Source organism: Ornithodoros turicata, chromosome 6 (assembly GCF_037126465.1).
Source record: "Ornithodoros turicata isolate Travis chromosome 6, ASM3712646v1, whole genome shotgun sequence".
In the NCBI taxonomy this organism is placed as follows: Eukaryota; Metazoa; Arthropoda; class Arachnida; order Ixodida; family Argasidae; genus Ornithodoros; species Ornithodoros turicata.
In genome coordinates this window covers 38,674,618-38,698,586 of record NC_088206.1, presented here as the reverse complement: position 1 = coordinate 38,698,586, position 23,969 = coordinate 38,674,618, and the positions used below count along the sequence as shown (strand labels likewise).

At 42.1% G+C, this 23,969-nt stretch overlaps 1 long non-coding RNA gene across 1 annotated transcript in view; it reads left to right on the top strand.

The window, feature by feature from the left end:
- The first annotated feature begins 11,812 nt into the window (after positions 1–11,812).
- Positions 11,813–23,969, top strand: part of LOC135396559 (uncharacterized) — a 95,013-nt gene continuing 82,856 nt past the window's right edge. The window contains exon 1 of the long non-coding RNA XR_010423434.1: positions 11,813–11,969. This is a non-coding gene — a long non-coding RNA (uncharacterized LOC135396559). The remainder of the gene's footprint in view (positions 11,970–23,969) is intronic.

Below are 23,969 nucleotides of genomic sequence, written 5' to 3'. Positions count from 1 at the left end.
AAAAACACTTCATAATGGGCAACTAAATATACAGAATGGACGCCTATTTATTCCTTGATGAAGAGTGACTCACCTGTATAAATTTAGGCCCTGTAACCTTGCCAGTACGGTTGGTACGACCGTAATTGCAAGAAGTTGCCATGATCGCTGCGGCGACTGTTGTGGGTACAGTAAGATGGCGGCCGGTTTCTTCACGCTCGCGCTCCCTATCCGCGATCCAGCCTTTTACAATCGAGATCAGTGGTTTCTAGCGTGTGCAGAGCGGTTCTCGGTTCTCGTTTGCTTTTCCCAATTTGTTAGGTGGCGCTTGCATCTGTCTGCGATATCGGTGGGGTTTTCACCATTTTGGGGTGGTGTTAGACCGAGCGCCGTTTGTATGTCCAACCCCTCTAGACAGGTTGCCTGGGTGACCGGGCATTTCACCATCACGTGCTCTAAGTCTTCTTTCTTGCTCCCGCAAAGTAGACATGTTTCGTCAGGGTGGTCGAAGAGCTGTGCGATTCTTTCTCTGGTTAGGAGGGCGCCTGTTCTGGCTTGGAATAGCAAGCTGCTTTGGTGGTCACCTCTGTAGTAGTTGTATGGGTTGTCTCTTTATATTTATTATAGAGGGTCATGCTTTGTTTTTTGTTTGAACGTTGTCTCCAGCAGTGTTGTTCAATTGCTTTCATTTCCTTGTTGACTTGTCTGTACCATTCTCGTGCGTTTTTCTTCTTGTGTCGTGTCGTTCCCCTACTGTACTTGGAGTCTATCTTACTCATACGTTTGATCCAGTTTGTTTTTGTGCCCCTATAACGTACGTGCTGGAAGACTCGTTTTAAGGGCCTGTTTTCTGCTGGGTGGGTTATTCGCCCCAGGTAGCGTGTTTTTGATCGGGCCTCCCTGTATTCGAAACTGGACCACGGCAGTTCGCCCTCAATGGCTGCATTTGCTGTAGCAAGGTTTCCTCCTAGGATCCATTTTCCTATTTCTCTCTGGTGGCGTTCCAGAGTTTTGATAGTACTGTTGCTGTAGTACAGTGCTTCGTTGGCATAGGTAGCGTTTGGGACAGCTACCGTCTTCCATAGTAGTCTCCCTACCGCGTACGGATTGTAGGAGTGGCGGGCCAAGTGCCACACTTGTCCTTTCCATTTATTTGATGTCGTTACGACTATCCTTTCGTGAGCCTCTAGGTAGGCTTTTTGTTCCTCCAGGAGTATGCCGAGGTATCGATAATGGTTGGTACGGGCGACGTCGAAGTTTTGGAGCGAGAAGATTTGGTTTGGAGTGCAGTTGGTTTCCCCAAATTTCATCAATTGTGTTTTTGTTCTGCTGAATTTCATTCCACTGGGTTCCGCAATTTTACTGCAGACGTCGAGTAGGTGTTGCATGTCGCCGGGTGTTCGCGCAATCAGCAGGATGTCGTCCGCAAACGCAAGCGCGGGTATATGCGTTTCGATCGCCTCCCTGATGTGTCGACGGTGCATAGCTTTATGCCCTTGTCACTCTGTTCTAGTTCTTTGAGTAAGTCGTTCAAGAATATGTTAAATAATGTCGGCGACATGGGGCACCCTTGTTTGAGTCCCACGGATTGCTTCACTTTCTCTGACTTGAAGTTTTCGAGATGGTATGTGCTATAGCAGTTTGAATACATATTTTGTATTATTTTTAGCTTTGCTTCTGGTAGTCCTAGTTTTCGTAGTTCTCCCAAAGTACTTCATGCGGTACGGCGTCGTAAGCCTTTTCCAGATCGAGGAAAGCCACGTATAGTTCTTGTCCTGATTGTAAACTCAGTTCTATCAGTTGAGTGATTATAAAGAGGTTGTCACTGCCTCTTCTGTCTTCTCGGAAGCCGTTCTGTGCTTCGGTCAGATGCTGGTCATATGTCTTTGTCATCCTGTCGTTGATGATGGTGGAAAATAATTTCGCGATGTTGCTTTGTAGAGTTATGGGTCTATATGAGTTAAGGTCATCTTTTGGTTTACCCTGGTCTTTATATAACAATCTAACCGAGCTGTGGTTCCATTCTTCAGGAATTTCTTTGCTCTCTAGTATATTATTGAAGATTCTTCTTAGATTTTCTTTGCTGCGAGGCCCTAGTATTTTTAGGAATTCGTTTGGTATTCCATCTGGGCCTGTTGCTTTGCCTTTCTTGAGTTTGTTTAGATGTTTTGTAAGTTCCTCCTCTTCTATCGCTCTTAGAATATCTTCTTGTTCACTGTGGGACAGCTTGTTTTCGTGGGGTTTAAGGGTGCAAGGCTTTGATGCGCACATTCGTTTCCGTAATTCTTCTTGTTGTTGGTTAAAATATCGCGTCATATGTTTCTCGATGTCATCTTTCCGTATTAGTTTTTCTCTGTTCCCTCCTTGATTATCGCGCAGTGCGACTTCAGACGTCTTTGCTTTCTTTGGCATAGTCATACTTTCAATATACTTCCAGAACTTTTGGCCATTTTGCCGTCCCGACTCGCGTACCTCCTCTTCTATCCTTCTGTAGTATTGCTCTAATTTCTGGCTTATTAGTCTTTTGGTTTTCATCTGTGTGATTTCGTAGGCCGCTTTCTCCTCTTTGCACTCTGTCTTGTTCTTGACTGCTTTCCGCAGTGCGCGGCATAGCTTCTTCCTCTCACGAATCGCGTCCAGTACCTCTTGATCACACCACGGTTTCTCCTTACGTCCTCTCCTTCGTCTTCCCTTTGTTTTGCCTACTGTAGTCATTGCCGTACTTTCCATCAGTTGTGTGAAGGTCTTATAGTCGAGTATTCCCTTAGTTTCGAGAGCCTCCTCGAGTTCTGTAGCCAACTTGTGTAGGTTCTCCTCGTTTCCTGTTTTCCATCTCGGTTCTTTCCTGTCTTCCTGGTGTCTGCCATTAGTTTTTTTGGGTACTTTAATAGTTACCTTGATTCTGTTATGGTCGCTTATGCTGCTGTATTGCTTCTCTTCGTCTATATGTACATTTTGTATGGTATACGGATAGTGTTGCCAACGCGCGCAGGCTAGTGCGTAGTCGATGCTGGTTTCTTGGTGTCCTTTGCTCCACGTCACACTGCCAACGCACCTTTCGTGTAGGTTTAATATTTCTAGGTCGTGTCTTTTCACTATAGATCGTAGGTGTTGCGACTTGCTTTCTTTTCCACCGAGTTCCAGGATGTGACAATTGAAATCGCCCAGTAACATTATGGGAATTTCGGGAAGTTTTTGTTTCATTTGCGCTATATCCTCTACGATGTCTACGACAGATAGTCTGGTTCCATGTTTCTGCTTCGCCTGCTGTAGCCATGTATACCACCCCAATGTTGATTACATGTTTCTGGGATATTTTGAGCTGCGCCCACATGTGTTCGAAACACTTCTTGATGGAGATTAATTCTGTGTTTTCTTTCTTATACATGATGCCTATCCCGCCTCCTTTTTTCTCGCCTTGTTGCCTGTTTAGGCCAACCCAGGCCCATTTCTGTCCGAGCATGGGTTCTTCGTCGTTTCTAAGATGAGTTTCCGTCATGGTGTAGATGCTTATGTCTTCCTCTTCGGCATTTAATTCGAGTTCGACCCATTTGACCTTGCTACCTCCTTGTATATTTAATGTGGCAATATTAAAGTGATCCATGGTAGTCCGGGTTCTTTTTCTTCTGTTCTTTCTCGTTAGTACCATCTGTGGGGGTGGGTCTGCTGGGTATTCCAGCTGCTCGGCCTCCACCTCTGCGGTCGCGTCCCCGGATGCGATGGGTACCCCCGTGAGTATCCCTGTGGGCGTTCCCGCGAGTACTCCCACGGGTACTCGCAATGGTGCTCCGGTGGGTAATCCCGTGAGTACTCTCTTGTGTGTTCCTGTGTGTGCATTCTGCCGGCGTGGTGGTGCGGGTAGTTCTCGTGACGCCTGTTGCGTACATAATATCTTCGTCTTGTGTGCTTCTCTCCCTCTAAAAAATCGCTTATCTTCTGTGCGAGAAGTTGAGCGACCATTGCGCTTCCCTCTGGCGAAATGGATATCTACCATTCCTGATGATTCCAGACCACTGAGAATGTAGTAGCTGTTGAGGAATACCATCCTAGGAGTTTCGTGGCATGCCACTTGCATACTTTTATTTACTTGTTTTATATTTTTCTGGACTTCCTGGCCTCGTTCCTTCGTGAAGGGGATAGAGCATATGTACACTGTGTGTTTGGGGTGTTCTTCGAGCCATTGGGCCACCTTAACTGTCAAAAGCGACGTTATTTGCTCGGGATCCATGCCGTTTAGTATGTCGTTAAGCCCCGCCATGATGACCGTTAGAGCTTCTTCATCCTCTCCATATGGCACTTTGGTCATTTCGTTCAGAATTTCGTCGGTTTTCGCTCCAGGCTTTCCGTACACGGTTACTCTTCTGCCACGTGCCAGCTCTCCGAGAAGCGGTCTCTTCAATCTATTTATGTTCGAGTCTCCTGTCAATCTAACTCGCCTTGGTTGTCTAACTTGTCGGGGATTGTCGCAAGGGGTCGCTTTGTTAGGGCTGACCCCGTTTGAGGCATTGCTGGGGTGTCCCGAGCCTGAGGGGATGCGATTTAGCCTTGCGGCTTCCTGCCCTACTTTTGCTGCCCTTGCGTAGGAGGGGCTTTCTTCTCCATTTTCTTGTACTCGGTCGCCATTAGGTTGCATGACGGGTTGGGCTTCGTTTGCGGTTGTTGACTCAATTGTGTCTTCGTTGACTTGCGTTGTTTGCGGTGTTTTTCGGAGTTCGATATTTTCTTGCTCTACTGTGTTTAACTTTTTGGTAAGTTTCCGGATGACGTCCCGTTGGGCTTTGTTTTCATCTCCGAGTGTCTTCACTTTGTCCTCTAAGGCGCTTACGAGCTCCGCAAGTTTCGTGTACGTTGTCTCCCGGTTACTAATATCCTGTTCGATACTTTCGAACCTTTCACATATTTTGCACTTAAACACTTCCTGCGATTTTTGAGCCTCCTCAAAGTTGCTGTAGTTGGTTTCGTCTACGTATAGCCATCGCAGACAGAAGTCGCACTGGATGGAGTTGTCAACTTTGTTCACGATCCTCTTTCTTCCCATGTCAACAGTGTCTCTCTTCTTGCCAAGGCGAATAGGTAATAAAAGGATTCCACTGACCTTTCCGAAGTTTCAATTTCGCGCTGCCACTGCCACGCGCTGCACTGCACATTTTCGACACATTTGACGCACACACACGCACACTGCGCACACTGCACACACATTGCACACACTGCACACACGCACACTGCACATTTGACGACACACTCGATAGATGGCAGCACTGCGCTTCCCATTCTGAAGGGACGTACTCGACGGATGACCATACCTGACAAAAACTCGTGTGCCGAGTCAACGGCTTAACATAGATGAAATCTTTTTGTTGGTATTGGTTCTTTATATGTTCTTCTAGTGCGTGATCGAGCCAGATTTTCGATTTTGGGCGGCTCTATTTTGTAAGCGAGCGGAATCTCGAAATATAGCTTTTCCCAAACCTTTCGACGACGATATAAAAATTTCTGAGTCTAAAACGCAAAATCTGCTTCGATCATGCACTAGATCTAAGCATCCTCTTCCATTTAAAAGCAGTTGCACGGAGATCAACCAAATTTTCGCGGCCCTACGAGAGTTGAAAAATGTATGGGGATTCCTATAGAGCGTCGGTGGTGATGCACCGCCTTAAGTTGACCACCTGGCCATGTTTTCTACCAAATTCTCCAAATTTCTGGATTCTGCAGAGGATTTGACAAACCCGGATTTGAAATGGGATTTGATTTGGCATGAAAAAAGGCAAATAAGCAAGAAAGATGCTTCACTTTGTTTTCCATAATATTAAACGGGCTAGTACTCGAGTTAAAAGGGATGCATATGGTTCGCCCTACTTTGGATTGTGCATGTACAGTATAGGATCCGCACGAAATGTTTTTAATGCAGGAGAGGGTTCAGAATATTGCGGCCAGATGAGTTGCATGGATGTTAGTATAAGCGAGATAAAGACAAGATTAGGTTGGGATAGTTTGTCGACAAGGAGACAACAGTTACGTTTGCAATTTTCAGATAATATTATTCATGATAAAATTAGTATATGACAAAGGAACCTACATCGTACACATCGAGATTGATCATTGCAGGAAAATTCAGCCCAACGGATGTATACAGCTTATTTTTTCAGGACCTGAGTACCTGTTGTCTAAGAAATGTGTGCTTTTTAATTTTTCTTTTTGTATGCTGTGCTTATTGCTTACTTTTATTTGTATGTATCCCCGCCACAGTAATGTCGTAAGGCGTTGTTGCGTAAGAGCAGAAATAAATACATACAGAAAAAAAAACTATAATTCTGGATACATATAATGACTTCATTTGCTTCTCGAAAATAAAGACTTGACTTGAATCCGATTTGTTCCATCAAATCCATATCACTGGCGTGAGGTGCCTCATGATGACCCATGACAAACATAGCGGTGATACAAATGCTGACAAATTACGAAGTGCTTCGCATGCTTCAGATACACTTTCAACGTTTCGAATATGAGCGGGCTTCTGCCATGACGGCTTCAACCGATTTCAACGACTTCAACCTTCAACACACTGCGAAGCAGGCAAAAAGTTCCCAGTATGTCAACAACGCGAAAAAGATCGTCCCTGCAACATTCGTGTGAAAGAACAGGCCTATTAATAAACAGTACAACAAAAATAGATGAAATTGAAATAATGGCTTCATTTTTCCCGCGGAGGCAACTAGAATGCAAGGCGTCCCACGCAGCAGCCAATGAGAAGTAGGAGCTACATTTTTGCGCGGAAGCACCTGGAAGAGTGAGTGACGCGGCAATGATACCCCTCAGGATCTAGCGTCTTGTCTATGGGCACCGTGCACTAGCGAGAGGACGCTGCGGTCGCTTGATCGACAGCGCCACCCGTAGCGACTTCGCGCGTAACGGTCTGGTACTGACGCCGTATCGGCGCTTTCGCGTATGTAGCTTTGGTGCATACGGGTGTTTTCCCGAATTTTATATATCGGCTTTGGGGCTTTGGACTCATTAACCCGTGAGACTACTTGTGTGGAAGTGGTTTGTCACGTAAAATGTATGCGATGGGGAAGCCTTTTGCACGTGGAACATTATGTGTCTATGCACAATGTGTGACACAGTGTGTAGCGCAGACAAGCGTGTAGTATTCGTGGCTCGTATTTACGTGAAGTTAAGTGCATATTTATCCGCAAGGGACTATCAATTATAGACTACACATCAGAGACTAGCTACGTCCAGTACTTGCGCTATGAGGACGGAAATCTCGCACTGAAGAATTCACAATAATACAGTCAACAACAAATTGGAATATACATTACGAAGATAGCGAAAAAAAAAAACGTTCTCGTTTCTTTCTTATGCATAATCCGTTAATGTGATGATGCACTGTGAGGATAAGTTCCTTAGTCAAATTATTCCCAATCTTGCATCGCTGAAGTCGAGGGATTCCCTTTTAGCCCTTTGTGCCTGCATTTGATGCACAGTCGTAGTAATAAAAATCAATCAGTCAATCAAGATTGTTTCAGGATATAAATAAGGCGTGTTTTTGTTTGAAGCTGGATATGTAATGATAATAATGTTTTATTAGTGCTAAACAACGACCACAGCGGCCTTAGTATAGGTGAACATAGCGCATCAGACACATTGTCGCAAATTGCAACATAGAAGAAGCCAGAAATATCACGCAAAAGAAACACAAAACATAAACTATGCTAAAAAATTAAAAAAATGTCAATAATTAAGAAGAAACAGTGAAGTTGGTGTTCGACAAACGCATGATTACTTTTGTGTGTGTTTGCGTGTGTGTGCGCGGACGAATAGGAAGGAGCAAAGAATCACTTGTAAACTGAGATCACAAGATTTGGCAACGATAATAAGATCATAGGGACAGAATGCACCTACATAAAATGATGACGGCTTGCGAAACGCAGCTCGGGGAGGACAAATAACTCCCTGTGTTCGCATGCAAGCTTTATATTGAAGGAAGACGAGGTCCAAATCCAGTCTTCGCCGACACGCCACAAAATTAGGATCCGAGTAAAAGAGATAAATACTGTACGACATATGGCAGACACTAATTTTAGCCAAGCTCCACGATGTTCATTGGTCATTCATTGGTGTATTTCGCAACTTTTTCACGTCAGTTGCTGTGCTATAAGTCCGCATCGTGATGCTCAACTGGTCATTGACAAATATACTAAATGTTCTAAGTTCTAAAAGTTCTAAGTTTGAAACAACGGATTTGAGCGGCACGTTGGGTGGATTGCCGTGAAAGCGCTCTCTCAAATACGTGATCGGCGGGACGATACAGCGAGAAGGACGAAAACTTTACGGCAAGTTGCCTCTCTTTCACAGTAACTTGGTTGTCGTGGCAGATTACCACATAGAATTAGTTTCCATTTTGTCTTCTCCTTTGACTTTCTATGCAGGCAGCTTCAAATCGCTCTTTTCGAACGGCGAAACTAGCACAGCACTGCTAGACGCTGCTGGCTGGTACCAGGGCATTACGCCGCGTTTCCCCTCAAGGGGCCGCTGCAGTCGATAGAAAACTCTAGCGCACGGTGCCCATAGAACACCTCTTGGTTCCCATTTGGGAGTTGAGCAAGTTCAGGAAATTACACAAGTTCAACATAAGAAAAGCAACTGGGAACGAGATTACAGGAAGTGACGTCATTTCTCAGCGTGAGGCAAGGCGGGTCGTTTTTTGAATAGATGCCGTAAGTTTTCTATCTTCGTTTGAAATAATTTAGCGTTTTTATTGAAAATAACTGCTTAATATCGATAGATTAGTCGTTCCTCTACCTGCTGCAACCGTTTTTCTTTCTTTATACACGATTAAACAATGGTTAACACGATTTTGCTGCATGTCGTCCCCAGCGACGGATGATTATGCTTTTGTCATTTTTCCTAGTCTAGTCCTCATATCATGGAACACACTGACGCCAAATATCAATTGATCAGTGCATTCCTCGTCTAAATACATCTACTACTTCTCTTCATATATCCGCTGTTTTATTACACGATTTCCCCTTACTTCACGTTTTCGGAAGGAGCACAGAATCCACGGCAATACATTCGCAGAGTAAGTATAGCTATATTGTCCCTAAATACGTTACCAAGACCACTTCAGAAATTGAACTCATTTAATTTTACTAATGAACTACCTCACGCGACACACCTCCTGGCCGAAGCATTTTTTCGCATTTCAATGTAAAGCTCACAAGAGTGTTTTTTTAATCCAGCCTTAGTATAACTCTACTAAAGAAGTAGGCATTATGGTATATTCCAGAAATCAGTTTCACCTCCTTTCCCCAATTTTTTCATCACTCAACTCACACTTAACGGCAAGACGCATCTCCTATCCACTTACTGATGATTCTTGCCAATCTTAGAAATTTTACTCCCCCACCCAGACTAAATATATTTGTATTGTCTGTAAATAGAAATCATGCCCTGCTCTAGAAATGAATTTCATGTCATTTGTTCAATTCTTTATTTCCAGAAATTGCATGGTTTGTCCTACATTCCATCCAAGCCGCCAGCAGAAATTCTTGCATGTTTTAAAAACATTTCTTCACTACTCAGACTAAACATATATAGAGCCTACAACTAGAAATCAGGCTCTGCACTAGAAATGCATTTAATGCCATTTGGTAAATTTCTTATGCGCAGAAATGACACATTTCATCCTGCACTCCACCTCCCAAGATGTTTTGCGTATGTTAAAAATATTTCTCCCGCACTCAGACTAACCATATTTATATAATATAGCATACAACTAATCATCATGCCTTCCCCTAGAAATGAATTTCATTTCATTCACTTCGTTTTTTATTCACATAATGACCACATTTTGAAAACACGGCTCGCGTCTGCAGAAGTTAGCGAAATTTCTTTCCATTTCTCACCACTGATATTCAATAGTCAATTCAATCAAATTCCATATCTTGTAAGCAGACATTCTGAAGCATTCTAGAGGCAAATTTCATGTCATATGTTCATTGCTTTACCACTCAACTCGCACATTCCAGGGCACGACCTCCGAACCACCTGTTGATATTTCTTTCCAAATTTAAAAATATTTCTACCTCACACACATTCAAGGTAAGTCATATTCTATAAATAGACATTTGATGCATTCCAGAGATCAATTTCACCTAATTTCCCGAATCCTTTCAACACTCACCCCACAAATTTCTCTGCACGGCTCATTTTCGGAGCACTTGCCCATTTCTTTGAAATGTTAAAAATATCTCTACCTCCCTTAGGCTCAAGATAAGTTCAGGTTTGATAAGTAGAAACCCTGAAGCAATCCAGAAATCAATTTCATCTCATTCACTCCATTTTTTATTCACATAATAGCCACATTTTGGAAATACTGCTCCTGTCTTAAGCAGTCTTAAGTGCGAAATTTCTACCAAAAATATTTCTACCCCACTCAGGCCAAGGTAAGTGCTTATCCTACAAGTAGATATTCTCAAGCACTCGAGAAACAGGTTTCGTGTCAGTCACTCAATTATTTCACCACTCAGCTTGCACGTTCCAGGGCATGTCATCTCTCCGAACCACCTCCCGATGTTTCTTTCCGATGTTCAAAATATTTTTACCTCACGCACATTCAAGGTAAGTTCATAACTCTATAAATATACACATTCTAAACCGTTCCAGAAATCAATTTCACCTTATTTCCCACTGCTTTATTCACTCACCTCATGCATTTTGCTGCCCGTCCCATTTTTGAAGCACTTGCCTAAGTTTCTTTCCAATCTTAAAAATTTCTCTACCCCACTGTGATTCAATTGAAGTCTCTATCCTTCAAATACACACTCATATGTCCCCAGAAACCAATTTCACCTCATTTGTGCAATGCCTTCGTCAATCCCATCATGCATTTTTCTGCAGCACCCATTTCTAAAGTCTTTGCCTATGTTTCTTTCTAATGTTAAAAATATTTCTACCCCACTTAGATTCAATTTTGGTCACCATTCTTAAATAGACATTCTGAGGCCTTTCAGAAATCACTTTCACCTCATTTCTTCAATGCTTTCATCACTCAACTCGCACATTTTGCTGCGATGCCCATTACACAGCACTTGCCGATGTTTCTTTCCAGTGTTGAAAATATTTCTACCTCACCGAGATTTAATTTAAGTCAATATCCTATAAATAGACAACCTGTGCAATCTTCAAACTGATTATACCTCATTCATTACATTTTTTATTCACTAAATGGTCACGTTTTGAAAACGCTCGTCGTTTCTGGAGCACTTTGCGAAATTTCTTTTCGATGTGAAAAATATGAAACATGAAAGTCACTGAAAAGGTTAGCCAGTTGTAGGGATCGAACCCACATCTTCTGGATTCCCGGTCCAGGGCTCTACCAACTGAGCTAAGCTAACACGCCTCTCCAGCGACTTTCACGGTGCGTCATCTGAAGGGACGACAAACCAGCCACTCACTCTCACTCACCCTCCTTTCACTCTTACATTTTTGCTCACTCATACACACATTCATACGACGGAAATCGACGCAAGCGGCACCTGTTGAAAAAGAGATAAACTGATGTTCTGAGGCTGGTTCCAGCCTCAGAACATCAGTTTATCTCGTGAAAAATATATCTACCGCACTGTGATTCAATTGAAGTCCATATACTGTAGGCAAACACCCAGAGACAATCCAGAAATCAATTTCACCTCATTTGCTCTGTCCTTTCATGACACGGCTCATGCATTTCACTGAATGGCCCATTTTTTATGCACATGTCGACGTTTCTTTCCAATGTTAAAAATATTTCTACCCCACTTGGGCTCAAGCTAAGTGTATATCCTATAACTAGACATTATCCTGCATTCCAGAAACAAATTTCACGTCGTTTACTCATTCATTTCACCTCTCAGCTTGCACTTTCCAGGGTGCATCACGCCTCCGAACCATCCGGTCCTCAGCACCTTTCCAATTTTACAAATATTTCTACCTCACACATATTTAAGGTAAGTTCAGATGCTATAAATGGACATTCTAAGCCCTTCTAGAAATCAATTTCATATCACTTCAATCATTTCGTGACCCACCATGCATTTCGCTCAATGGCCCATTTCTCAAGCACCAACCTGCGTTTCTTTCCAACGTTAAAAATATATCCAACCCAATGGCATCCAGTTTAGCTCCATGTCCTATAAGTAGACACTCTGCAGTTTTCCAGAAACCAATTTCACCTCATTTGCTCAACGCTTTCCCCATCCACCAATTACATTTCGCTGCAGTACGCGTCTCCGAGGCACTTGCCGACATTTCTTTGCAATGTTAAAAATATTTCCACCCCAATGGGATGCTGTTTAGGTTCATAGCCTATAAGTAGACACTCTCTAGTTTTCCAGAAACCAATTTCACCTCATTTGTTCATTGCTTTCCCTACCAAAGTCTTACATTTCGCTGAAAGGCCCATCTCCGAGGCACTTGCCGACATTTCTTTCCAATGTTAAAAACACTTCCACCCCAATGGGGTGCAGTTTAGGTCTACAGCCTACAAGTAGACACTCTGTAGTTTTCCAGAAACCAATTTCACCTCATTTGTTCAATGCTTTCCCTACCCACCTCTTACATTCCGCTGCAGTACCCATCTCCGAGGCGCTTACCGATATTACTTTCTAAAGTTAAGAATATTTCCAACCCAATGGGATGCAGTTTAGGTCCACAGCCTATAAGTAGACACTCTGTAGTTTTCCAGAAACCAATTTCACCTCATTTGCTCAATCCTTTCCCCACACACCACTGACATTTCGCTGAACGGCCCATCTCCGAGGCACTTGCCGATATTTCTTTCCAATGTTAAAAATATTTCCACCCCAATGGGGTGCAGTTTAGGTCCACAGCCTACAAGTAGAGACTCTGTAGTTTTCCAGAAACCAATTTCACCTCATTTGCTCAATGCTTTCCCTACCAAACTCTTATATTTCGCTGCAGTACCCAACTCCTAGGCGCTTGCCCATATTTCTTTCCAATGCTAAAAATATTTCCACCCCAATGGGATGCAGTTTAGGTCCATAGCCTACAAGTAGACACTCTGTAGTTTTCAGGAGACCAATTTCACCTCATTTGCTCAATGCTTTCACTACCAAAGTCTTGCATTTCGCTGAAAGGCCCATCTCCGAGGCACTTGCCGATATTTCTTTCCAATGTTAAAGATATTTCCACCCCTACTGGATGCAGTTTAGGTCCATTGCCTATAAATAGACACTCTCTAGTTTTCCAGAAACCAATTTCACCTCATTTGCTCAATGCTTTCCCCACCCACCTCTTACATTTCGCTGCAGTACCCATCTCCGAGGCGCTTACCGATATTTCTTTCTAAAGTTAAGAATATTTCCAACCCAATGGGATGCAGTTTAGGTCCACAGCCTACAAGTAGACACTCTGTAGTTTTCCAGAAACCAATTTCACCTCATTTGCTCAATGCTTTCCCTACCAAACTCTTATATTTCGCTGCAGTACCCAACTCCTAGGCGCTTGCCCATATTTCTTTCCAATGTTAAAAATATTTCCACCCGAATGGGATGCAGCTTAGGTCCATAGCCTACAACTAGACACTCTGTAGTTTTCAGGAGACCAATTTCACCTCATTTGCTCAATGCTTTCACTACCAAAGTCTTGCATTTCGCTGAAAGGCCCATCTCCGAGGCACTTACCGATATTTCTTTCCAATGTTAAAGATATTTCCACCCCTACTGGATGCAGTTTAGGTCCATTGCCTATAAATAGACACTCTCTAGTTTTCCAGAAACCAATTTCACCTCATTTGCTCAATGCTTTCCCCACCCACCTCTTACATTTCGCTGCAGTACCCATCTCCGACGCACTTGCCGATATTTTTTCCAATGTTAAAAATATTTCCACCCCAATGGGATGCAGTTTAGGTCCATAGCCTACAAGTAGACACTCTGTAGTTTTCAGGAGACCAATTTCACCTCATTTGCTCAATGCTTTCACTACCAAAGTCTTGCATTTCGCTGAAAGGCCCATCTCCGAGGCACTTGCCGATATTTCTTTCCAATGTTAAAGATATTTCCACCCCTACTGGATGCAGTTTAGGTCCATTGCCTATAAATAGACACTCTCTAGTTTTCCAGAAACCAATTTCACCTCATTTGCTCAATGCTTTCCCCACCCACCTCTTACATTTCGCTGCAGTACCCATCTCCGAGGCGCTTACCGATATTTCTTTCTAAAGTTATGAATATTTCCAACCCAATGGGATGCAGTTTAGGTCCACAGCCTATAAGTAGACACTCTGTAGTTTTCCAGAAACCAATTTCACCTCATTTGCTCAATGCTTTCCCCACACACCACTGACATTTCGCTGAATGGCCCATCTCCGAGGCACTTGCCGATATTTCTTTCCAATGTTAAAAATATTTCCACCCCAATGGGGTGCAGTTTAGGTCCACAGCCTACAAGTAGACACTCTGTAGTTTTCCAGAAACCAATTTCACCTCATTTGCTCAATGCTTTCCCCACCCACCTCTTACATTTCGCTGCAGTACCCATCTCCGACGCACTTGCCGATATTTTTTCCAATGTTAAAAATATTTCCACCCCAATGGGATGCAGTTTAGGTCCATAGCCTACAAGTAGACACTCTGTAGTTTTCAGGAGACCAATTTCACCTCATTTGCTCAATGCTTTCACTACCAAAGTCTTGCATTTCGCTGAAAGGCCCATCTCCGAGGCACTTACCGATATTTCTTTCCAATGTTAAAGATATTTCCACCCCTACTGGATGCAGTTTAGGTCCATTGCCTATAAATAGACACTCTCTAGTTTTCCAGAAACCAATTTCACCTCATTTGCTCAATGCTTTCCCCACCCACCTCTTACATTTCGCTGCAGTACCCATCTCCGACGCACTTGCCGATATTTTTTCCAATGTTAAAAATATTTCTACCCCAATGGGGTGCAGTTTAGGTCCACAGCCTACAAGTAGACACTCTCTAGTTTTCCAGAAACCAATTTCACCTCATTTGCTCAATGCTTTTCCTACCAAAGTCTTACATTTCGCTGAAAGGCCCATCTCCAAGGCACTTGCCGACATTTCTTTCCAATGTTAAAAATATTTCCACCCCAATGGGGTGCAGTTTTGGTCTACAGCCTACAAGTAGACACTCTGTAGTTTTCTAGAAACCAATTTCACCTCATTTGCTCAATGCTTTCCACACCCACCTCTTACATTTCGCTGCAGTACACGTCTGCGAGGCACTTGCCAACACATCTTTCCAATGTTAAAAATATTTCCACCCCTACTTTATGCAGTTTATGTCTATAGCCTATAAGTAGACACTCTCTAGTTTTCCAGAAACCAATTTCACCTCATTTGCTCAGCGCTTTCCCTACCCAACTCTTACATTTCGCTGCAGTACACATCTCCGAGACACTTGCCGATATTTCTTTCCAATGTTAAAAATATTTCCACCCCTACTTGATGCAGTTTAGGTCCATAGCCTATGAGTAGACACTCTGTAGTTTTCCAGAAACCAATTTCACCTCATTTGCTCAATGCTTTCCCCACACACCACTGACATTTCGCTGAGCGGCCCATCTCCGAGCAACTTGCCGACATTTCTTTCCAATGTTAAAAATATTTCCACCCCAATGGGGTGCAGTTTAGGTCCACAGCCTACAAGTAGACACTCTCTAGTTTTCCAGAAACCAATTTCACCTTATTTGATCAATGCTTTCCCTACCCAACTCTTACATTTCGCTGAAAGGCCCATCTCAGAGGCGCTTGCCGACATTTCTTTCCAATGTTAAAAATATTTGCATCCCAATGGGATACAGTTTAGGTCCATATCCTATAAGTAGACACTGTGAAGTTTCCCAGAAACCAATCTCACCTCATTTGCTCAATGCTTTCCCCACCCACCTCTTACATTTCGCTGCAGTACCAATCTCTAACTTTCCAATATTTGTTTCCAATGTTAGAAATATCTATACCCCACGTATATTCAATAAAAGCTCATATTCTATAAATAGACACCCTTAAGCAATCCAGAAATCAATTTCACCTCATTTACTCAATGCTTTACTTACCTTGCTTAATGTTTTACCTCATGCATTTCGCTGCAGGACCCATTTTAGAAGCACTTGCCGATATTTCTTTCCAATGTTAAAAATATTTCTACTCCACCGAGATTCAATTTAGGTCCATATCCTATAGGTAGATACCCTGATGTTTTCCAGAAACCAATTTCACTTCATTTACTCAATAATTTACTCACCTACCTTGTGCATTTCGCTGCAGGACCCATTTTAGAAGTACTTGCCGATATTCCAGGATGCAACACATCTCCAAAGCACCTGCCGTTTTTACTTTCCAACGTTAAAAATATTTTTACCCCACATATATTCAAGTTCATATTCTGTAAATAGACACATTGAAACATTCTAGAAACCTACCTAATTTCCTGAATTTTTCCATCACTTACCTCGCATGTTTTGCTGCACTGCCCATTTCTGAAGCAATTGCACATGTGTCTTTCCAATGGTAAATAATTTGACCTGAACTGAAATTTAATTGAAGTCTATGTTCTATAACATAGACTGTAACATAACATATGACATAGATGCTCTGAAGCAATCCAGAAATCAATTTCACCTCATGATTCACTTCATTTTTATTCATATATTTGCCAAATTTTGAAGGCACAGCTCCTGTCAGGAACAGTTTGTGAGGTTACTTTCCAATGTTAAAAATAGTTCTCCCCACTGAGATCCAATTTAAGTCCATATTCTGTAAATAGAGCTCTGGTACGCTCCAGAAATCATTTTTATCTTATTCACTCCATCTTTTATTCACATAGAACAAATTTCAAGATATCGCTTGTGTCTTCAGCAGTTTGAGAAACTTGTAGAAACATGTAGATGCTCTGATGTGCTCCAGAAATCTGTTTCATCTCGTTCAGTTAACTTTTTATTCACATAATGGCCACATTTTGAATATACATCTCCTGTCTGGAGCAGTTCGCAAAATTTCGTTCCAATGTTAAATATTTTTCTCCACTGGTTTCAATCGAAGTTCATATCCTATAAGTTGACATTCGGAATCTATACAGAAATTGAACACCCTGTAACGGGGCATTATGAAGCATACCAGTAAATTATTTTATTTTCATTGCCATACATGTTTTCTTTTCTTTTTTGATACCTTGCAGCTTTCCCCCTGTACTATAATGCCGAATCCTTCGAAGAATCCCTGCAAATGTAAGAAATACTGGTGCCACACTACTGCAATGCTTAATGTGTGACTTTTATGACTACAAGTTCTATGCTGTTGTGCAGGTTACTACTGTAACTTTTTTTTGCCTTCTTCTTTTTTATGACATTGCATGTCATGAAATATATGGTGTCCAACATCTACTTCTGATATTGCTGTGCTTTCCTCTTGGTATCCTGTTTTTCTTTTTTTTTTCAGAGCTCCGATCTCCTTCACTGAACTTCACATAGGTAGAGAAAGAGCACTTTCATGTACCTTCTTCCAAGCTGCATCCTAGCTGGCTAGCCAAGGAACTAGGACAACAGAACCACGTAACCAAGCAATTCCTGCGTCTCTTGTGTATTCATATGGCAATTTTATTTCTAATTCTAACCAAGATAAACAGATTTTTTCGCATTGTATATCATTTATTTTGAACTATACATAATGTGTTGTTACATTTCACAATCTTAGACACACAACAGTTTCTCTGCACATTGAATCCGGTACACTAAAACTGACAATGTAAAAATTTGTCAATTAGGATTCTTTAACTCACACCAATATACAATGTAATGGTGTGGGGATAAAATTGTCTTGTAGATAAACTTATTAGTCATGGGAGTCGAGGATTTATTGCACAGTAGCTGAAGTTGCATTGTAGTACAGTTTTAAGCCAGTTAAGGAACTTGCTTCACCCTTGCTAATGTTACTGCTGGCAAAGGAAGTGTGTCAGGGAATGGGGGATGTGGCTGTGTAGGGCTTAGATGGGTGCTACCAAGACTCTGTGCCCCTATAGTGTTTCTCACGACAGATAAGGTGATGCTCACACAGGACGGAAAGTTCATCGAAAGAATGCTGGAGAGGTGGAATGTTCTCGATGGCATCACATGGTATGTTCTTACTCCTCTAGTAGAGGAGTCTTCCTCACCATCAGGAGCATCAGGAGGAGATGGCCTTCCTCAACATGAGTTCTGACTGGCAGTGATGGAATGTACAAGCGAGCGCACATTTCTGGCCCCACGCATGGCCACTGCCGTTACAACTGACTAACTCGCACGCCTTTGCAGGGCGCCAAAGGTCATTTTTTTTCTTGCACGTTGCCTACATCGTGAAACACTTGGACCTTTGTGGTGGATGACAGGAACATATGAAGTCCTATAATTTGCGGTGTTCACTCTAGAGGTGTCACCTGTTGAAGTGTGCGTCACTATTACGAATAATCTTCGTCGGATTCGTTGTCCTCAAAGTTGATAGCTTTACACTGTTGGCGTTCATGTGGGGCGAACAGGCACCTCGGGCATCATTGCTGTTGTTTGACCTCTCTCTTTTATAGACTTAGGCTGCTCAGATGGAATCCTGTGGATCAAACAGATGGAATGTTCAGAATCTGGCTGTCCACTGTTGAGATAAACCTAGTCACTTCTGAAAGGAAGAAGGCCACAAAACGAGATGATTTGTACTTTCAACGCAGTGCATGATTATCATTATGTATGTTCAGACTGACGACCACAATGCAATATTTACTAGCACCTTTTCTTTATTTTCATGTATATATATATATATATATATATACTTACTGATCGAGCGTGCCACAATCCCAGCTGTGGACGGCCGTTTCGAGCTTCTTGGCTCTCATCGGCACAGCGTAGGGATGTGACACGCTTTTGGGTCGGCACAAACACTGTGTCTCTGCAAGACATCAATGTTCCAGGGTGTTAGCAACACCTCTGGAGGCCGCAGTGCAAAGCCAGTAAGTACAGATACAAATATAAAAATGAGCAAATGCTCCATGGCTGCACGTGAGGCATATGTTTACTGATCGAGCGTGCCACAATCCCAGCTGTGGACGGCCGTTTCGAGCTTCTTGGCTCTCATCGGCACAGCGTAGGGATGTGACACGCTTTTGGGTCGGCACAAACACTGTGTCTCTGCAAGACATCAATGTTCCAGGGTGTTAGCAACACCTCTGGAGGCCGCAGTGCAAAGCCAGTAAGTACAGATACAAATATAAAAATGAGCGAATGCTCCATGGCTGCACGTGATGCATATGTTTACTGATCGAGCGTGCCACAATCCCAGCTGTGGACGGCCGTTTCGAGCTTCTTGGCTCTCATCGGCACAGCGTAGGGATGTGACACGCTTTTGGGTCGGCACAAACACTGTGTCTCTGCAAGACATCAATGTTCCAGGGTGTTAGCAACACCTCTGGAGGCCGCAGTGCAAAGCCAGTAAGTACAGATACAAATATAAAAATGAGCAAATGCTCCATGGCTGCACGTGAGGCATATGTTTACTGATCGAGCGTGCCACAATCCCAGCTGTGGACGGCCGTTTCGAGCTTCTTGGCTCTCATCGGCACAGCGTAGGGATATATATATATATATGTGCCCCATACTGCACAATGATTCTCACTAGGGTTCCACGTAGCTTCACAATCTCTTAGTTTTTCTTTACATTGAGCCAGGAGTGGATTAAAAATTGGTACGATGTTAATATAAGCAGCATACAAAAATATTTCCAAATTAGGTCCACATGAACAAAACTGCACAAAGTGAATTGAAAAGAATTAAAAAAATGAAGGGATTGAGCCTATTAGAGAGCAAAAAATAAAGCACAAGTATACAACGTGTGGAATGAAAACACACACACACATAACCAGTTGCTTGACGATGGTACCGGGAAGGCGGTTCTACTACAACGACATACGAGGAAGAATGAATTCAGAAATGACTTCCTTGAGCATGAGGGAATACCCACTTTCTACGGGTGATCGGCATGATATGAGATATATGTAGCCTGTTAGACCAAAGATTCTCTGAGGTGATTATTATGAATGATAATAAATCTTGTCGAAACACAGACTAGTTATTTTTCGACAAGTGCAAAGTAGAAGCAGATGGAGGATATGTTTCATAGCAGTGATACTGGCGTTATAGTTACCAAATATGAACAGGCTGCCTTGCATTGTACTGTTTCTATCGAGTTTGAAATGTTGATGTAATCGGTATCCCACACAGAGCCGTGTCTTCCAACTTAGGAAGGGCTAGTGATCTATACAGTCACTACAGTGTTAGTTGGAGTGGATGAAAAAATTCAGCGGTGTAACCTGGAGCTCGAGATGCGTTGGTAGTGATGTGTTCAACATGAGGGAGCCAGGACAGGTTAGATAAAATGAAAATGCTGAGGTATTTGTAAAGTGATACCAGAGACCGTGGTGATACTGATTCAAATGGGATGTTATTAATGGAATAAGTCACATGCACTTTATTAGAGCGAGAAATTATCACCAGAATTTGTTTTTTTTGGGGGGGGAAGCTTATTTACATGCTTGTCACTCAAAATTGTGCAATCTCACCAGATTTTAGGGGGGTCCCCTCTAGATATTTTTTTTTCGTGGGGAGGTCTGGATAAATCACTGACGTAAGATCATTTGGAAGGTCGTTAATGTATAGTTATGTTTCGCTTATCCGGATTTCACATATCTGGAAAACTTTAAAAAGCATTACCGTGAACGAGCCTGCTACCATAGGACTTGGTCCCAGTTATCCTGGAAGAAGACCAACTTTCTGAGACATTAGCAGGTTGACTCAGTGCATGCTGTGGGTGTGACCAGAATTCTGTCACACATTACTATTAATTGCAATCAGCTCCCATTGCATGATTTTTTGAAGTAACAATCTTTTTTTTGTTCCCTTTTCTGGAGCTATAAAGAAGAGTTTCAAATTTGTCAGATTCTCCCTGAAAGGGCTAAAGATGGGACTGTTTGGTGGCTCATACTTTGAAATTGGTAAAAATTCATGTGCCAGGGAACAAACAAAAAAGGCACAGGGAGTAGGCGGGGGTATCAAATTTAAGGTTTTGCCGGAAGCTTGCTTGGTTCAGTTATCTGGTATCCAGATGAAAAGGGACGACTACTGAGGTGTCAGGATAATGAGACATGACTGTATATGAGAAAGAGAAGTGGTCCAAGGACAGAATCTTGGCGAACTCCAGAGAGGACAAGCGTTAGACTGGATTCATTATCGTTCATAGAGACAAACTGTGAGCGATTAGTCAAGGAATGTATCCAAGGTAGAATTTTATCATCAATGCCAAGATTGTGCAATTTATGAAAAAAATAAAAAAGAGAGACTGTGACACGTTATTATCTGCAGTCCATGCAGAACTTGTGATCCAGTGTAACACGAAAGTCATGAGCAAAGGAACTAGCCGCGTTTCACAACAATTTTTTTTTCTAATACCGCGTTGATATGGAGAGGAGGAGGAACAGAATTTTAGGTGTTAGATAATGTGCGCTAGTATTGTACATGAAATTATGGGTCAATAATTGCTGCTTCTCTTGCACAATGCTTGACTCCTGATTTATGGAGTGGAACCACCTTTCCAGTCATGCGGAAGAATGATCTCTTCAAACAACATCAGCAATCTGATGCACCAGCATACCTTCTGTTGAACCCCCTTTCAATTTTACACTTTATTTATTTATGAATTCTAAGCCCATTAAAAGTATCTGATGGTTTGAGCTCAGTGTGTGGTTAACTTTCTTTTCTTAGCCAAACTCAAGTGCATCTTTCTACATTCACTGGTGTGCCTCATATTATTTTCTTCAGGAACTTACCTTGAATATGTGTGAGGTAGAAATATTTTTAGCATTGGAAAGAAACACTGGCAAGTGGTCCAAAGATTTGTCACTAGAATGGTGCAAGTTTAGTGATGAAAGAATTGAGTAAATGACATGACATTTGTTTCTGGAATGCATCAGGATATCAGATTTGCAAATTGTTCCAGACCGGAGCCTATTTTCAAAATGGGGCTGCTGAATAATATAAAATAATGTGTAAAATATAATATAAAATAATGTTTTTCACAATCTGTAAATAAAATAATGAAGTGAATGAGGTGAAATTGATTTCTGGAATGCTTCAGAATAGCTACATATAGTATATTGACTTAAATTGCATCTCGCTGGAGGAGAAATATTTGTACCTAACATTGGAAAGGGATATGGGCAAATGCTGCAGAAACGGGCAGTGAGGAGAAGTGTGTGAGGAGAGTGATGAAAGGATTGAGAAAATTAAGTGAAATTATTTTTGGAATGTAACATAGAATATGTTTAACATTGAAAACAAACATTGGCAGGCGGTTTGGAGATCCCCAAGAACACGCTGATATCCCTCACTCATTCTGTGGCTGTCATCGCGGGACAGCAGTGCCATCCTGGGAATATCCCCACATGATCCTCAATTTGTTAGAAAAGTGTTAGAATGAGACTCCAGAGATGGTCCTAGGGACAACATCTGGGGACAAGACTGGGATACTCTCAGGAGCACTATAGGATCATGTAAAATCCTCCAGTAAATCTGCTTTCATTTCTCACCTTCAGAAGTGTGCAGACGTTTACAGTGGAAACGGACTCTTTGTCTTGCAGTTTTCAACCTCGGCAATGTGCGAGAGTCCTCCTAGCATCTCAGTCAAAACCAAGGGTGAGTTACCTAAGTTTAATTCAATTTCATGTATAAGCAACACACCAGTGACGAATTCCTTGGAGTATAAGGATACAACCAAGGTAACGTCCGTGTTTCCTACTTAGCTGATTTAAAACATCCACCGAAAGTCAAGCACACGCTGTAAAATGCCATCACTTTTCTGTATCATCCACGGAAATGCTCCGTACAGCATCCCGTCAGGGACCTTGCAAGTTGCACGGATGTTCATGGCAACAAGATCACAATGAAAGGTCTAGCAAGCTATATTGTATCGCACACTGAACCAAGTGCATGGAGTATCGGCTGAATTTGTATTTCTACCACTGTATTTTTTGTATTTTCTCTTTATAGTATGTTTGTAGTTTATACATGATCACTGCTGATTTGGTTGAATTTGGTTATTGCAAACAAACCGAAACACTAATTAATGGGCGCAGGCATAGAAATGCACATCGCATTATTAAGCTAATTTACTTCTCCTATATATGTCCTCCGGCTGGCGGCCGCAGGATGTACGCAAATGACTATCACTGTAAGATCCCATGATGACACTCTCCGGATCTCCTCCGGACATCCCATCACAGACGAGGACGCAATGACACTTTGAAGACGTCCTGAGGATCGCGAGTGTTCTTGGGGATGTGCCCTGGAATGTGCAAGTTGAGTAACGAAAGAATTCAGTAAATGACAGAAAATGTGTTTCTGGAATGCTTCACAATGTCTACTTATAGGATACTCAATTAAATTCAATCCCAGTGGGGAGAAAATATTTTTAATATCAGAAAGAAATTTTGCAAATTCTTGCAGACACGACCAGTCTTTTAAAAATTTTGCAAATATGTTAACAAAAAATTGAATGAAATGAAATAAATTCTTCAGCTACCTAATAAGCGCTTAAATAAGCTCTTCAGACTATCTACTTATAGTATACTGGAGTTATCCACAACCTCAGTAGAGGTTCAACCTAACCTAATATACTTAACATTGGCAAACAACACCGGTAAGTGCTTCAGAAGTAAGCCATGCATGCAAAATGTGTGAGGCTAGTAATGAAAGAATTGAGTACATGATGTGAAATCTGTTTTTGGATTCCTTCGAGATGTCCAGTTATAGGATATGAAGTTATCTGCAATCTGTTTCGGGAAGAAATATTTTTAACATTGGAAAGAAATTGCTGAATCTGCTCTGGACAGTAGCAGCGTGTTCAAAATTAGGCCTCTGTGAATAAAAAAGTGGAGTGAATGAGAAGAAACGGA